General features: G+C 48.3%; 1 long non-coding RNA gene across 1 annotated transcript in view; it reads left to right on the top strand.

Annotated features, from left to right (window-relative positions):
- LOC138068190 (uncharacterized) overlaps positions 1 to 10,056 on the top strand; it is a 100,413-nt gene extending 90,357 nt beyond the window's left edge. The window contains exon 4 of the long non-coding RNA XR_011142871.1: positions 9,924 to 10,056. This is a non-coding gene — a long non-coding RNA (uncharacterized lncRNA). The remainder of the gene's footprint in view (positions 1 to 9,923) is intronic.
- Positions 10,057 to 17,840: the final 7,784 nt, after the last annotated feature.

Genomic DNA, 17,840 nt, shown 5'->3' with positions numbered 1-17,840 from the left:
AAGTCTTTCAGCCTGTACAGAAAATAAAAAGTGAGCGAGAGAAGCGCTCACGCCGTCCAAGCGAGGCAGAGCTTGTGAAACACCCTCCCATCAGCTCTGCCTGCCTCCTGAACGGAAGAAACCCGCTACCGGGGGTGACTCAGTCCGGAGCGGGCTTCTGCGCCGCAGAGCCTGCCCTTAGCCCCCTTTCCCTCCGAAATCAGCCCCAGACGGTGACGGGAACCGGCGGCGGGCATCCCCGTTAATGTCAGGAGGAGATGCGTGCCCGGGGCATCGCCGGCGTCCCCGGCGACAAGCCGCGAACCGCGGCAGCGGCCCGACCGGTGCCCTCCCTGCCCTGGCGGGCAATCGCCCTCCTGTCTCCTATTCTGCCTCTAAGATGCGGCAATATTAAAGAGAGAGAGCGAGCGAGCGAGAGAGATTTTTTAACTTAGAAGAATCTGCAAAATATTTTTAAATACACATCATTGATTATATATACTTTATAGCAGTATCCTTTTCCCTTTTTGCCATAGTTTGCAGTCCCGCAGATTTTCTTTTTCTTTCTTTTATTTTTTAAACTATTTTACCAAGTCTATAATCTCGGTTTGGAAGTCTTTCGATTTGCTTTTTTTATAAACTACCGTTCAGTTCAGCGCAGAGGAGCGAAGTGCTGTCTGGGACAGTCACCAGTTACCCTGGAATAGAAATGGGAACCACTTGTTCAAACATCCTAAGGTCCCAAAATCTCTACGAGCCATCACAGAGGGTTTTTTTTTCCCCCCCTCCTTCCCGGAGCGGGAAGGGAGTAAGGGGATTATAGGGAGGAATGTCTGCTCAGGCTGCTACAAGCACCATAAGATTTCGTTTTATTTTTTTTTCATCAGTTTTTCCATTCCTTGAGGAAAAATTTTCAGTATCTGAATCAAAGTGCATTATTCCAACTTTTTTTGTTTTGTTTTATCTTAGCCTTCTTCATGTTTTCGTTTAAAAAGTGACAGATTTGGTAGAGCTCTCAACTGTTTCCCATTAGAGGCAGAGAGTTCACCAATGTGTCTTTCTGATGTTCCACATTACACGTCCGGGGAGTTTAAAGCAGAAGTACGGACTAAGTAGTTACAGTCGGCCCGATGTGTAAAGTCCTTATTTCTCTATCTTTCCGAGCAATCCCGAACCGGTCGCTGGCGGAGGGAGGAGGAGGAGGCGGCGGGGAAGGAGACGCCGAGGAGCGCTGCCGGCTGCGCCTCTGCCTCCCCGGGCGCCGCCTGCCCTCGCCCACCTGCGCCGCCCCCGCAGCCCCGCAGCCCCGCGCCGGGGCCGCTCCGCTCCGCGCTCCGCTCCGCGCCGCGCCGGGCGGCCGGGCGGGCGCCGCCGGCACCGCGCTGCCCCCTGGCGGAGGCGCCGCGCCGGGCTCCGCGCCGGGCGGCTCCGGCGGGGCCGCGGGGGCTGCGCGCCCGCCGTGGCGTCGGGCCCGTGCCTCTTTGCTGCGCCTCTTACTGCTGTCCTCGCTCCACGTGCCGTATGTGATATTTGGAGCCGGCTGTGCCGCAGCTGCACGGCAAGCGCCTGCCATTGCTGCGTGGCTCCCTGTCTGGGAGCACCACGCTCTCTTCTGAGACAAACGCCGTGAACGTAGCACATCCTTCCGAGCCCCGGCGCGTGGGCGTGGGGCGCTGCGCAGAGAGGAGCAAAGCGGTGTGCAGGGCAGCACGTGCTATGAGGGTTACAAGGTGTCAAGTAATCTCCATAGACAAATTGTCTTGCAAATACATGCAGGATACAAAACGTGTTTTCTAAAAATCCTGCTTTGGTAACTGAGTCATAATAACCACAGCAGGTCCTGCTCAGATTTTGTGAAATAGCTTTGTACCCGCATGATGAAGCTTTTAGTAACTAACCTTCCTTTTACATACATCTTGGATCCAAAAAATCTGTGTGTGGCCCACAGATCTTGAGCAAATGAACATTTGGGATTGCAAAATGTCACATGAGATGAGAAAGAAAAAAACCCGGTATGGATTAAGAATGTATCCATTTCCATACAATACTCACGTTCATTAATGTACAGACACAAAATAGCTGCTAGTTTATAGCAGGAGTTCGTAATCCATGCAACAAAGTCACGAGATGCTGTAGTCCTAGAAGGTGCTCGCAGTTTGTCAGGTCCTGCATGAATTCTAATAGTGCTCATGTATGATTAGCTATTGCCTTTTCTTTAAAAAAGAACTGCATATTTGTTAAATATTTGAAGAAGCAGAGTTTGCTAAAGAAAGCCAAGGGCAGTGGATTCTGGGGAAACTCAAGGCACAAGAAACCATTCCTACTGAAGGAAGAAGGAGTCCTGTTTTATTTGCGCTGACAGCGGTTCCCTTGCTGAGGCCTGGGATGGGCCATTCCTGTTCCGGTTCTGCGCTGGGACGGGACAGAGGCTCTTTGTCACTCGCTGGCAGTGTGACTCCAGGGACTCCCCTGTTCGCCTGGGCCGGCCTAGCGGAGAGTCGCAGCGGGAACGGGAGCGAGCCGTCTGGGGAATAGCTACAGGACCCGTTTCTTTGTAGACGTGGTGTCTTTGCGCTCACATGGCAGAGAAGGATTGCAAATAGCACTCCAGTCTTTGCGCTTCAGCCTCAGTCCTGGCGTGAGGATGAGCCGTGCTATCGCTGCTTCCACCTTCAACATGGAAACGTGGACTGCAACGGCACCGAATGCGCCCGAGTCTTCAGGTGCTCAGATTCGGTGCTGGTCAAGCCGCCATCCACTTCAGTGTTGCAAGGTGGACTTCGCAGCTCCGATTATAAGATGTTATTTTTCAAAGAAAAGGATTTAGCTGGGGAGCTCTCTACACTGGTCAGATGTGTATGCCTAGGTGTCTCAGTCGTTTTTTTCTTTAGATCTTTCGAGTGGCAAATATGAGTAAAGCAGAGGCAAACTGCAGACTCACTGAGCACCCACAGCTTGAACCAGCGGCAGCAGGAAGACCGGATGCTTGATACCGCTGACGGGAAGGCTGTTGGGTCTGGTTGGTAATTCCAAAATGAGTGGGATTTTTTTTTGGTTTATCTTTATAGCTGTGGTTATTTATTTACCGTGTGAGCGCGATTTGGGCTTTGCTGCATAAAGGCAGAATAGTGCTGTAACGTTTTCAGACCATTGCCCACGTTAAAGGAAAGGGAGCCTTGCTCATGAAGAACTTGCTAGGACCACAGCTTCACTGGTGTAAATCCGCACGGTCGTAACAAAGTTAGTGCAGCTTTGATATATTAGGTCTGGGTTTCTGTATCTATTGGAATATTTGCTTAGTAGTACTTCTTTTCTCTTTCTACCATGCTTCACGTCACTGCAGTACAGAATGGAACAACTGTCATGATTTAACTTTTGTGCTTTTCCCAGACAGTTGAATGAAATGGATCATTTTCTGGTAGTCACTTGCTATTTTCTGGCTAGCAATCGAAAAGCAGGCCAATCTACTTGAAACCCGGGTGGGGGAGGAGGAGAGCAGGAAAGATGTGAAGCCTTAAGCATGGCTGTATCCTCAGACTGCTTGGAGGGGAGCGTGTGTGGACTCTGCACCAGTGGACTGGACACAATGTGAGAAGTGTTTTTCTGTATCCCTTATTTTATAGTCAAAATGTGAAATGAGCTCCATGTGGCTGCAGCCAAAGGAAAGAAAAAGGGAAAGAAAAAAAAAGAAGCACTCTCCAAAAGTTTCAGTTATCCCTTGAAGCTATATTACAACATCTACTACCCTAATTGAATCAGTGTGAGAACTTTTCCCCTCCATTTAAATCTCTGCTAGTCTCTGTCCACTTTTCCCTGGAGAGGCACTCATTTAATACAGAGATGTGCAGGGGACACCCACATCTTGGGTAGGTTTTTAACATTTGGCTTAATGTTTTAACTGCGGAAAAGGAAATGACAGTTCTTACCCTCCTTTTCCAGAGTCCGTTACGATTTCTCCCTCTTCTTTCCCCTTCTTTATAGATTAGCAGCAGGGTATGATGCAGGAAAGTTTTGTCTGAGGAACGACAACTAGGTCTGCACTGAGAAGACAAACAGAATAATTGATAATTTCTAGTGAATTTGTTGGGATGAACAACTGAACTTCAGAAATACTGGAGGTGTCTGTGAAGAGCCTTTAAGAAGGCTGAGAAGAGGGTTGAGAAGGAATGTGGTCCCAACCTCTGACACCTTGTTAATCTTGGTAGGGAGTTGACCTGTGAGGACTTTGTCTTCGCCTGTGAAAGGAAGTCGGGGGATGCTCACTGTCCACTTTGGGCCTTAATTAAACCTTACAGAGCATTTTTAGAAGCACGGAGAAAGGATGAAGAAAGTCTCTGTGCATTTCAAAGTATCAGTGCAATTACATAACACAGAATTAATTGACAGCTCAGAAAGCAAAAGCCACTGATACCCAAACATGTCTGTTCTGTAAGTATTCACATGTGCAAAATAATATGTGATCCACAAAAACATATGGCTCTTGTATCAAATACATGGAATCAAGTTGAATTATGAAGATTTTGAAAAGGTCCTCGGTTTAAATGCACACGTCTCTCTGAAATGTCCAGCTAAGTTTAGTGGAACAATGAAAAACAGATAGATTGTCAGGGTGCATAGACCAAGGTTAGAGTTAATTCGGTATGAAAGAAGTGAGTGGGAATGAGAGAGAAGAGCACAAACAGCAGGAAAGAACCAAGAATTAGTGGAGAGAAGAAATGCTAATAAAAGAGGTTAGGAAGAGCCAGAAACAGAGCAGGGAGAAGGAAAGGAGTGAAAAAGGAGAGAGAAAGAAATGAAGAAAGGATGAGAGGCAGGAAAGAGAAGGAGGAAAAATTGTGACATTTTGTTGTGTGATCTGGCAGCTTTCATCTTAGGAGCACCAAGGGCTAGACCAGACCAAGAGGCTACTTCTTATGCGTTAGAGGTATGTGGGAAGGTCTTCCTTTAATGGTTGTATATTTACATACACAGGATTCTATAAATAAAACTCCATATTAATTGCAGTCTGTCTCTGAGGATCTTGCGCTGTCCCCTGGACTTGCCGTTCTCCCACCGCTGCGGCGTGTCAGGCAGCAGCAGTTCCCCTCCGACTTGTGGTAGCGTGGCCCAGGGCTTTCCAGCTCAGTTTGCTGGTCGCGTCTGCCCTGCTTTCTCAGACTGGGCGGCTGTACCGTTGCTTCCCTGTTCTGTGGTGGCTTTGAGATGACAACGTGAGACAGCCTCAGGGCTGTCTGCTGTGATATCACTGCTGCTTTTAATTACTGGCTCCCTATGTTGATATTCATATGTTTTCTTGTGGAATTAGTTGTTATTTTTATTGTTTTTGCCTTGTCCTGCTGGTAACACTGGCATTAATTTTCAACTTTTTGTTGACTAAAAAGTCACTGAGTGATAATTTAATCTAAGGTAACGCTGTTTGATCTAAGGTAATGCTTTGATAGTGTAATAGTGCTAAATATGCATCAGAATCTGACTCTGCCTCCTTTCAAACAGACCCTTTGTTATTTTAACTTTGTCTCCCACCTTTGTATTGGAGACTACTGTGACCGTCAGTTACGTATCTTTGACTAAGAGACTATCTATATTCATGCCCAGAAAACTGTGGCTTGTTATTGTGCCGGAAATAACACACTTGGCTAGCAAAAATGGATGTGACATGATCATCCACTTGGCTTTAGAAGGCTGCCTCAGGGAAATGGGAGCAGTAGATCAGGTTTCTGGCTTGGGAAGATTGCTGTGGCACACATTTCTCTGGAGACCTGGGCGTCCCAGGGATTTCTGTTCACAGCTGGAGTAGGCCTGCTGCCAAACCTTCCTGCATCTGCCTGTCCATCATGCTGGGCTGACTCTTCTGTTAAATATGAATGTACCTTTGCTGCATCTTCTTAGCTGTATCCCAAGGTTCATTTCAAAGTTGCCCAAGGTCCTTGACTGTGTTCTTCTCTTGCTGCAGGTCAAGCTGCTATGCCCATTGACCTCAGTGTCATCACAATTTGGTTGTATTTTTATGAAATACCTCCACTGCAACCGCAGTCTGAGGAAACAGTATCTCCCAGATGTGTACCCAGACAGGAGCCGTGTTTGTCTAAGGCTGTTTGCCAGAATGCTGCTGACACAAGCACAGAAAAATATTGGGCGTCAGTCACCTCTCCACAACCAGTATGTTGTGGATAGTGGAAAATTACCTCATCTTACGTATTGGTTTATTTGTTGCTGGGTGCCTTCATGGCTGAATGTACCCATGCAGCTGGTTCCTGAGCTTGCACTGTTTCCCAGTTTTCTGAGGGCCATTCCAGCTCCCTTTTTTGTCCTTGCCTTAGAGGCTTTCCCCAGGGTGTGATCAGACTGCTTCAGTTTTCTTTCATACACTGTGGAGAGCTTTCCTCTTCTCCAAAAGGCATCCTCAGATCCTCCTGTGATTGCCCAGGTCCCTTGTCCCTCTGGGGAGGGCACCTTTTTGAAGACACTGATGGACTGGTCTGTTTGTAGTTCAGAGAAGAATACTTAATTTGCTGGTACTGTCAGAAATGGCATCCCAGCACTCACGTGAGTGAGGTGTACGTTTAGTTCATTTGCTCTGCACAGTTGCCATTGTTCCAATCACTTTTACTGAGGCACAAGATTTTCTGTTTTCAGCGTGATTCACAGGTCCATATACCTTTGTTAAGTGATTCATGGTAATTTTGTGTTTTTCTGAAAAAAATGGCTCCCAGTGTTGTCTAGGCCATTTCTGAATGTCTTTTCTGCTGCTTTGGATAAAAATCTGAGTGAAATTTTGCCGTTTCCCCTCAACCTTTGATTCATTTCTCATAATTTTTGCCTAGTTCTGTTTTGCTGTAAGACAAGAAACAGAAACCTGGATGTTTAACATTTAACAATGTCTTATTGTCTCGTTGCTCTTGGAAAAGGGAATGGAAGAGGAAAAGCCTCCCATACAGCTATAAACAAAGTAGAAGGAAGTGAGTTCACTATCCGCGGGAAAGCACAGCACTCCCATGGAGGAGATTTTTATTTCAGTTGGAGGGAAATGCACCACTGCTCTACTTCTGAGCCGTTCTTTTCGCCAGGCTGCAATGCTAAAAGCCATGTCAGGAAACCGCATATCTGCCCTTAGCATCCTCTGTGCACCTTTGGAGTGTTTCTGATGAAGATGGTGATGAAGATGGCCCATAGTCTGCAAAGAGGGAAGTCAGTGGCAAAGTTTGTATTGAGTTCAGTGCACACTTGGACGTGCTAGGGAGAAAGCAAGACCATATCCTTCCTTTTCCAGAGACGTCACTGTTAGTGTCAGTGCCAGAACCCTACCTCTTCTAGTCCATGGTTCCTCACAGCCTGTTGCTTCCAACCTTTGGCCTCCTCAGAGTCCCCTTCCCTCCCTCATCCATATCTTGGGTACCCCTTTACCTTGTCCTCATTGCTGTCCTGCCTCAAGGGCTAGGCACCCTCAAGTCACTGGAGCTGTGATCACTAAATAGGCAAAAAAAAAAAAAATTAAAACTTCTGAGGAGGTTAAAGGGATGATGTAAAAAAAAATTACCAATGTTTTAATAAAAGAAGAGGCAGACCCAAACAAACCAACCAGATAAAATCTGCTTCTAGAGTCTGAGGCTGAACCGAAACATTATTGGAGAATGGGAGATGAAATGGTTAAAAAAACCTGAAAAAAACCTACAAAGTTAGTGACCTTTGTGAGAATAGCAAATAAATGGCAAGCAGCTAAATAAAGTACAAAATTATGGTCACTGCTGCCTAATGCAGAAAGGGAATCGCTATGCTCAGTTTTTGAGCCTCAAGTGAATAACAGAGGTGTGTGTAGTCTCGCCGCGGCATGGGCTTTCGTGGGGATATTTGTCATATCTATCTCTTTGCATGAACAGAGAAAAGGGCTGTAGCAGATGTAGTGCCCTGGGTTTGATGAAGCACAAGCAGAACTGAGAATCCTACGTTTATTCCCTTCCTCCAGAAGATGGCAAAAGTTAGCCGGACTTCACGTGGAGGGAGGGAGAGACGTGCTTCCGAACTGTTCGTGCTGTACTCCGTTTCCAGGTCACCGCTTGCCTAGCGCTACAGATGCAAGTATTGACCCCAAACCCGCTGAAATAGTTGGTTGTTTGGAGCAATCCGTTGAAGCTTGTCAACAAGCCGTTTGCGTTGCAGCGTGCAGGGGGAACGGGGTGCTGCGGGCGGCGGAGGGGGCCGCTCCGCGGCAGCGCGGCTGTGCTGTGGGGGCAACGCAATGCAGTCCCGGCTGAGGCTGCGCGTTTCCCTTGGCAGGGGGAGAAGGTGTTAGTGACATCTCCATGGAGATCAGGAGCAGACATGCAGGTGTGTGAGGTTTATATTTGGTCCTTAAAATAGGAGAGACCTGAACTGCAGTGTTTGTTAGCGTTCATAGTATTACAAGGCTTATACTGAACAGAAGAAAAATCTTGAGCGGCTCTCCTTGGGCAGCCATCAAAGAGGTCAGCTACCGTGATTGTAAGATGTATTTTGGCTAGGACAGAGCAGAGAACTTGGGTTTACAGAGGAACCCTGACTAAAAATGGCAAGAATATATAACAAATACGTATAGCAAAGCATCAGATTAAGGACAGATTTGGCAATAAGAAAATGTTTTCCAGCTCAACAAAGAACACTAGAAAAAGGAAAGAAGTGCTACTAATAAAATCAGAAGAAATACAAAATAGGCTTTTCTTTCTCATATACTTAGTTTATTTTGTTCCTATATTTAGCTGCTCTGGCAGTTTATAATTTCAACATTAGGAAAAAGTGAGAGCATTTGAGTAAAGTGATACGCTGAAGTCCAGGGGCTCTCTGCCAGCAGGGGAGAACTGAGGACTGCTTGTTCCGAGGGCGCTGCCGAGGTGGCTTGGCCTAGGCTTAGTCTGGTGCCCACCCCACAGTCAAGTTCTACTTTGATTCCAAACACGTTTGTCCCCCGCAGTGTTTTCAGCCTATGGTTTTTAACAGCTGGAGTAGCTACGGCTGCTAACCAATGATCAGTGTGAGCTTGTGGCCATGCCCTTGGAAGGCGAGGGAGCAATGGGCCAGTCTGGAGGACATCACAGACACCCTTGCAAAAGCCCTTGACAACATGACAACAACCCATGATAACAACCCAACAACCCAGGACAGCTATTCCCCTTCTTAAATCTCCTCTAAGGGGAGGCAGGTTGTGTCCCTCACTGGGGGAAAGGTCCAACTGGCTTCTTAGATATCTTGCCAGCAGTGCAAAACTAGCGGTAGTGTGAGGACACGTGAAACGCTTTTACACTGAGTTTTGATTTTGGGCAAGATGCTGCCATTTGTACACACATTTTCTCCTTTGGACAGCGTTCAACATATCAGCCGCGTTGCCTAAGGCCTGCAGTAAGATAATGATTGTATATCTTCTGTTATGAGAAAATGTTCATGTCACAGCTGACTTCTTTGAGGCCATATCCTTATTATTCAAGCTCACTGGGAAATTTTAACAAAGTGATTCCCCGGCCTTTCACTCCCTGAGGAAATGCAAATTTATAAGAAGAACTTCATTTTTTTTTCATTTTGAAGACTTACAGTATGTCAAAATATTGTGTTTCCCATCCGGGAGGAGAAAAAAATCTTGGTATCTCAACGTTTCTGGCTGTGTTGAGTTTTGTGGGTAATACAAAAGTGTAGAAGGAGTATTGCCAACTGGCCATTTTGAGCAACACAAGAAACAATACCAGACATAGGGAATGAGCCTGCATCTCTTTAATTTGAATGACTCAGCAATACAAATGGTCAAGAACCAATTCTGAGCATGTTGCAGGATCAGATCTTGCAACTGTTGCTGAGTTAGTTCAATCACACCAGCTGCGTCATCCATGGTTTCCCTAGTTATGAAGCAAAGGAAGCAGTGAGACAATAGCTACAGTGGTAGGAAGCTTTCTAGCCTCACCCCTGCTTCCTCTCTGCTCTAGGGGCATTACCTGCTTGTTTGCCTGCCTCCTCGAGGTTCACCTTCCTATAATCCTGGGCTATGGCAGCTCTGCTTTGGAGAGAGGGAGTCACATTCAAAATCCTGCAGAAAGGGGATTGCTTTCAAGGTACGTTCTTGCCAGTGCGCCACTGCAGGCTCTGTAGGAACTGATGCAGCATCGCAGCAGCTTTACTGCTGCCACGTGAAAGAAGGGGAGTACTCAAATCTAATAAATCGGCAGAAGCTGAAGTGGTCCCTGTCTTCTCTGTTACAGTGCACATCAACAGATACTTGGTGAAACGTTTTTTGCTTACTGCTTAGCAGCTGACGTTTCGGCACAGCTTGTAACAGTGCATTAGGAAACTGGAACATTGCTAAATCTGTACTTGCAGATTTGAAATGAGGATAAAACCTGGAGAGATGCAACATGCACATTGAATGTTTTCCAGAGGGGCTGGGGCTGAGGAAATCCAACACAATGAAGCTGGAGCTGTCTTGAAACTTCAGGCTGCTGATGGAAGGAGAAAGAGCACATATAAGCTTTGAAATGGAAGTGAAAACTGTAGAAATTTGTAACTGCTTCTCCAAACCCAGCTTAGATGTGGGATTACAGATACCACAGCCAGACACTGAAACAATGTTTTTGACTTTTTTTGCAGCTACTCTCCAAATATATTATTCCTCAGTTGTGTCTCCATCAGCGATGGGGACTGACCCTCTATCAAGTCACCTCGGCAGGAAGCCTTCATAACCGCAGGTGCTATTTTTAGGGAGGCCTGGCTTCTGCTGCTGAGGTCTGGAGGGGCCATGACACAGTACTGACTTGCTACCGTCACATTACTTCATATTAGCAACAATCTCTCCCCTACTTCTGCCCCAGCTGTTTTCTGTTAGATCCCCTCTCACCTATTAGTGAGCTCTCTGGAGTCACCACAAGGCTGTGATCAGCAAAGGTGGTCATCTGCTGTAGGTGTCAGGGCCCAGAGGCCCTAATGGCCCTGATCAGCTTCACCTGCAGCCTCTACCCACCCCCTGCCCATTGGCCCAGGAGCCCATTTAATCTCAGCCTGGAGCTATCACTCCCTGCTTGAGCTGTATCATAGGAGTGTGGGTTGCTGTCTCAGCTGCTGGCAATGTCTGTGCTTGGCCACAGGCTCTGTTGATCTGGTCTCTGAGCTGCAGGCTGACTTCCTGGGCTGACCTTGGACCTATCTTGTCACTGTGGATCTGCCTGGTGATCACTGGGCTATGGTGACCCTGGTTAACCTTATCAGACCTGATCCTGACCCTCACCTGTGGACTGACTACCCAGCTTGACCTCAGACCTGCCTCAGCACTACCAACTTGCCTGCTGATCAAGGCTCTTGATTGAATCTGGCTACTGTCCCTGGCCTGGCTTGCTAGTCTCACTCAGGTCCTGTGGGGCTGGGCCCTGGCTGGCAGGAGCCTGCCCTGCTGGCTGGGCTATCACCCTCAGCTTCCCCGTCCCTTAGGGAGCAGCCGGCCCTCGCTGCACCCTGATGGTGGGAAGGAGACTGTTGTTCTCTTCAAATGAAATGTCTAGCCCTGTTCCTTGTGAACGTGGCCTTGAGTAACAGTGCAGTTTGCCAGCTGTGGAGCAGTGTGTCTTATCTGGAGCCCTCCAAGGGCAGTGCTTTGCTGAAGCAGTGAGGTACGAGTAGCTGGGCTGCCTTTTGGCACAGGAGATGGGCCTTGGGAGATGGGCCTGCTGTGTGACCTCCCCCATCCTTGTGAAGAAAAAGTGAATCATGTCTGGGGGCAAAGACAACCTCCTGTGTGAGGTGTGAAGACTCCTTGCTGGTGGATTTGTGCAGGGTCAGTGTATCCTAGAAGGCAGAGAGGAACTACAGAGACAAAAAAGGTAAAAAAATTTCCTTTCTCTCTCCCTCTCTTGTCCAATGCTTTCCCTCAGTTAGTTTATCTGAGTGTTGCTTCCCCTGTTCAGGCTCTCGTCTCCCTCCCTGCTCAGAGGCTCCTTCCTTAACTCTGCCTTGTCTCTTTTAAGAGCAGCACGAACCTTCACGTCTCCTTTGCTGCTTCTTCAATCACCTGTGCTTTGCTGGGAGTGTTTTCCCTTTCCAGCAGAGGCTGCGAAGCCCGCATGTGCGGTTAGTAGGCTTCCAGGGAAGTGCACAGATGTATCGCTTTCTCTTCTTACAAAAGGTTCTCAGACTTTTCACTTTGGGAGAAGCTGGCTTGAGGGTCTTGGACAAGGCCACAGCTCCCAGTGGCTCTTGTGGCAGTTGAGCCTGGCTCTTTCCTGGTGCTCCCCTGCCCTGTGGCTGTGCTGGACAGCATGTGTTGCTCCCCTCTGAAGTCCAGTCCTACCCTGTCTGCCTTCCCTTGGTGGAGCTTCAGAGGGAAACTGCCCGTGGGCACCCAGGGATGCTGCCAGACAGACTGCAGCGAGCCCAGCTGCTTTACTTGGCATCTTAAGGTAAAGGCAGTTGAAAGGAGATTGGGCCAGGAAAGGCCATAGGATGTGTGGATGAAAACACAGGTGCAGTGGGAGAGGCTTGGGGTGTTACTGGAGCCCGGAGGGTGGTTTTTCGGTGGGGGAACAGAGCAGGTTGTTGTTGACCTTGATTTATGGCAACAGAAAACGCCTACCACGGGCACGAGGGATTCCCTTTTCTGTAGACCCGCAGGTGTAGCACCGGGTGTGGGTGTGCAGCTTGGGCGTCAGCCCAAGGGCCAGCGAGCCGAAGGACAGAGCCTCGGGCTGGCCACGGGCTGCTGGTAACCCTCGCCAGGGCGGTCACCCAGCTGCTGCATCCCGGGGCGCCTGTGCGGGTGTAGACTACGCGTGGTCCTCTGAGGCTCACAGGCAGGTGTCCGTGAAAGTGGGACCTAGCGACAGAAAGCGTCTGCCTGCTGTTAGTACTGCTGCCGTCGGCCAGGCGCGGGTCTGCGTCCCGGGGGGTTAAGCTGCTGGACACAGTGTAAAGCCCTGAGCAGTCCTGGCAGTGCTAAAAAACACCTGCCTTGGGCTCCGCTTAAGCCGTTCCCCTGCAGGCTGAGCGGCTGCCCCGGCTGAGTGCGCTCCTCGTGATGCTTCATGGTTGCTCGGGCGTTTAGGCTGGTTTTGAGTATTTCATTACACTAAGCGATTCCCTGTTAGAGCTCTGCGTTTTGGCTGAGCAGATGGATTAAAAAGCCGCGTATGCTCACTGCACCGCTTATGAAACAGCGCCTGGCCGCGTCAGAGGGGCCCGAGCGAAGACCGCCCGGCCGCGCACGGGCGCTGGCCCGTTACGGCTGAGCGGCAGGCGGTGCTGGCCGCGGCGCGGCTGCCGGCCGCCAGGGGGCGCCGCAGGGCGGCGGCGGCCGCTCCGCGCTCCGCGCAGGGGCGGGCGGGCTGTAGCCCGCGGCGCCTTCGGGCGCTGCGCTGCGGACGTGTCGGGCGGCGTTACGAGAGGCTCGGTGCTAGGCGGGCGCTGAGCCTGTGGGCCGGGCCGGGCCGGGCCTGGCGGGTGCGCGCTGCGGGGAGCCCTGAGGGCTTTGCCCCCCGCTGCAGCGGAGCTAGCGTTCCCGCTGGGGCTTTTACCAGAGAGAAATCGCGTGTGAACCGACAGCGCTTGCAACTTGCTTCCCCTTGGGTGCGTAACGCTGTGTGTGCCCGCTGCGGAAGTCCTTACGCCTTCTGTCATGTCCTCCCAGGGGCTTTGAAAGGTCATTTGCAAATGCCTGATTGAGAGTTTACGGCCCTGGCCCTAAACAGAGTCAGGCCAGCTTATAAAATGCATGTCCCGTCCTCCCTGGATAGGGCATGAGGCTCGGCTCAGCTCAGCCCTGTGGCAGTGACTCCTGCAGGTTAGTCGTATGCTGTAGGGAAAGGGATTTTTGTCATTTAAAACATTTCACTACAAACCATGTGAAGTCTCCTAGTATTACTGAAAGAGGGTAACTCATTAATCGCCATCACTGAACCTTTTTCTAAGTATTTTTATCTTGGTCCTTCTTGCATACTTGTGACCAGTACCAGTCTTCCCATCGGAGGGCTTTTCATTTGCGTCAGGCCGTGTTTGAGTGCCTGAAGGGAACGCGCGAGAAGGCAGCGCTAGGGTGTGCTGCTTTCACTGCCCACTGGTGACCACAGCAACTTAAACGATATGTTTTAGTGTCAGCCCTAAAATATGTTAAGCATAAACACAACTTGTGTTAATATTCACTCATGTTAACGTCCAGTCTTTCTCTAAACTCTCTCTGGCTTTAGTGACTTTTGATTGTGACCTCTGTAGCACATTGTGTGAAAAAGTATTTCCTTTCCTTAGATTTGATTTTTTTCCACCCTTTTAATTTCCCTTAATCTCTTTGTGTTTTTATACCAAGGCAGGAAAGAACCAAGTTCCTATCTGCTGTATCTACCCCGCTCCTTCCTGGGCATGCTTCTGTCAGGCCTCCTAATCACCTCTTCTCTATGCCAGGAAGTCCCAGTCTTTTGGTCTTTGGGTTTTCCCAGGCCCTGTATCATCAGTGTCATTGCTGCGACAAAGCAGCCAGCGGTGTGGCGGTGGGGTTTTACCTGAAGCTAGCAGGGCTGAAATTGCCCATCTGCCCCAGTGCCGCTTAGCATGGCTCATGCTGTTTTTTCCCCCCATTTGGTGGAAGAGGAGCTGTACGCTTTGACCACAGCTGTACTCGGTGCTGAGCAGTGCTCAAATATCTCAATTCCTACAAAGATATTGTTGTACTTGGGTTTTTTCACTGTCTCATACTTAAGCATCCAGGCATCCTGTTGGCTTTTTCGACCATAGCTACGTGTTCCTGTGAAGTCTTTCCTGAGCTGTTTGCGGTAATACCCAGGTAACTTTTGCATTAATATAATGAACCATGAACAGCTATATCTGAGACTGGCTGTGTCTTATTGCTTGAATGAATTGTAATTGTTTGTTCTTTAAAAAAAAAAAAGGATAGCCTTTACTTTATCCCCTGTAATTGTAATTTGGCTTGAAGTGTTTGTTAGTACAGTCGGTAAATAAGGACAAAAAGCAATCCCCAAGCAAGGACTTATTCACCCATTGCCCAGCAATGTCTCAAGTGATTTATTTGATGACTGTTATTTGGCCATGCACAAGATGGGGTGAACAGTGGAAATTATATTTATTAGGATCGATTGGCTCACTGACAGAAAAGCAGATACAAGCTGCTTGTCATCTTTGGGGAGTGTGTAGGAGACAACTCTCTGGGAGAGTGAAATGTATGTTCCTTCAAGGATTAGGAGGGTAAAGCAAAATATATGTCTCTTCAAGCAAGCTGGTGTGTGGAGTTTGTTACCCTTATGTAAGGTTATCCCAACAGGCCAACTCGCAGACTTTACTGAATTTTGCTAGTGTAATGATTGGGGTTTTTTCTCTCTCCAGATTCTTCTCAGAGGGAGTAGGGAGTAGTTGTCGGTGAGTTCCCAGTCGCCTGCATCTTGCTCTGAGTGTGTGGCCAGTGCGTATGAAAATAAGATAGCAATTCTCGTTAGCACAAGTGGTGAAATCTGGCCTGTAGGTATCGCCGCTATTCTTCTGCTTATATAGAGTGTTGGTCAGGTGCCAATAGAAAAAACTGCCAACTAAAGTTTTGAGAAGTTTGAAGCCTAGCAACAAATGTTTTTCTTTGCCCTGAAATATGTGCTGAACATGTGTAAAAAAGACTCTGGAGAAGTGTCGGATGAGGTTTAATATTCTGTGGTTGTGTGGATGGATTTGTTAATGTTTTCTACACTTTTGTCTTTAATAGATGAGGTTTTTAATTAATACTGTACAGTTAAGAAAACAGTAAATGAAAACTGAAAGAAATGGCTAATGTAATGCAGTTGGATAAACCCATAAAAAGGCAGCAGTATGACAGTTTTTGTGGTGTTTTCATTTTAGTGTATTGTTTAAAATTACTTTGCTGTTCTGCCCCTTCGTTTCTTTATGACACTGTCTCTTCTTTCAAACGAAAGCATCGGATGAGCACTAGCAATGGACATGCGGAGGAGCCAGCTCCCAGGGTGTGTAGCTGTAGCTTCTAAAACCAGCGTTGCAGCAGCAGCCAGAATCCACGTGGCCGATTGTTTTGCAGACATAATGGTGGCGTATTTATGTATCTCCAGACTTGTTTTTCAGGATCTGTGGCTGCCTATATCGTGAAGCTTGCTTCTCAACAACAGAAATAAAGTGCTTGTCAGGCAGAAGCAATGCGTCAGTGCAAAATGGAATGCTCCAGACTGAAGCTTGCACGAGGCGACAGCACAATCCACTGTGCCCTTCTGCTGGGCAACAAAGGTAACTTGTTATGCAACATAATGAGGACTTGTGTGCGGTAGCCGGCCGTGGCTTTCAGTTACAAGGCATTGGCATCAACAAGCACATGCAGTGCACAGATAAGAGACTTGCTATACAAAGCAGAGAATTCAAAAGCATTGATTGTTGTTATTGCTACTTTTTTTTCCTAGTTAAAAATCCCAGATTAAATAGACGGGGCTTAGTCCTATGGTCCTTCATGATCTGGGCAGGACCTTAATTGTTTCCTTTAGGGCTGACATCTGTCCTAGACTTGCCTGTCAGCCTAGGGGGACAACAAAAGGTTATGGCTCACAAGCATCACACATTTCATGTGGCTCTGACACATTTGGCAGGTCTTCTGCCAGCCCACAGAATGGCAAGTGATGAGGGAGAGTAGGGAGGGGAGTGAGATACGCTCATAACACAGTTTCCCCATGCCCTGAGATGGACATCAGAAGACCAGGATGTCTAATCCTGCATCTTCCACTGGCTACTGTTGGCACATGTACTCCTAAAAGCCAGTTGCCCTCCCTGTAGGGAGCCAATGGTCATTCACCTATTTTACAGATAAACTGCCGGTACCTGGGCCTTGCGCAGAGTTGTGAATAGAACCTGTGGTTTTTAAGATGAAGTGGTTTATCCGCTTTGCCATGTTGCCTTTTGAAACAAAGCTACCTGCCAGTGTGGTTGGCCTCTTGCCTATGATCACTTAGGCTGCTCTCTGCCTCCAGCGCTGGGGTTAGACCCAAACATCCAGTTTGCTGACATTCCTGGTCTCTCGCAAATGCTTGGGTAACTCGCTGTGGAGTGTGTGTCCTGGCCCACGCTACGTGCTTCTCTGGAAGTTTGGCTGGAAGAGGGAGCCTGGGAGCTCCCCTCCTGAGAACAGCAAGGGAGAGTCTGGGCTCAAGCTGTGCTGTAAATCCAGGTGGGGGAAAACTAAGAATTCAAGGCTCTTTCCCACCACACACTTTTTTTTACATACAGTATTCTGGGATACTCATAATCATGTGAACAGTTTTATCCTGTGACCACTGTGTTAATCTCCAGTTAACATGTGTTTTGTGGCTCAAACCGCAGTCAAGCCTGACTGGGCAGACAGCATCATGGAGAGCAGCTCCTTGGAGCAGGTCCTGTTGGAAAGTTGGAGGGCTCGTGTTCCCTTTTGTTTTGTGCCTTAAGCAATGCCCTTAGTGGCGGGATGTTGAGATTGTTTTCGTGACTGTGTCAGTGACTCAGCAAGGGCCTGATCTATTTACTCTTGCTCAAACAGGAGCCAGTGACTACTTGTCACAGTCATGACAGCAATACAGTTAAAGGCAGGCCACTGAGTTAGCCACCACCTTGGCCAAGCTATTTAACCTTGTAGTGGCTTGGGTTACATGGGAGCGTCATCACTATGAGCTTCCTCTCCAGTGCTCAAAGATTTGATGAGCCAATATCTGTAAAGCAGGTTGAAATCACCAAAGAAAACCTGGGAAAACAACTGCTGTGCTGACTTCTGGTGTAATCTTGGGCATGGCACTCAGGGCAAGGTTTTCAAACTGATACCTGATTTAGAACAGCTCTGCTTTTGGCTGCCCAAGCAGGCACCTGCACGCCACTTCCAGAGATCCTGAGCAGCTGTCATTCCTCAG

This window comes from Struthio camelus, chromosome 9 (genome assembly GCF_040807025.1).
Source record: "Struthio camelus isolate bStrCam1 chromosome 9, bStrCam1.hap1, whole genome shotgun sequence".
Taxonomy (NCBI): Eukaryota; Metazoa; Chordata; class Aves; order Struthioniformes; family Struthionidae; genus Struthio; species Struthio camelus.
Note: the sequence above shows the minus strand (reverse complement) of the source record. Positions and strands in the feature narration are given on the sequence as shown.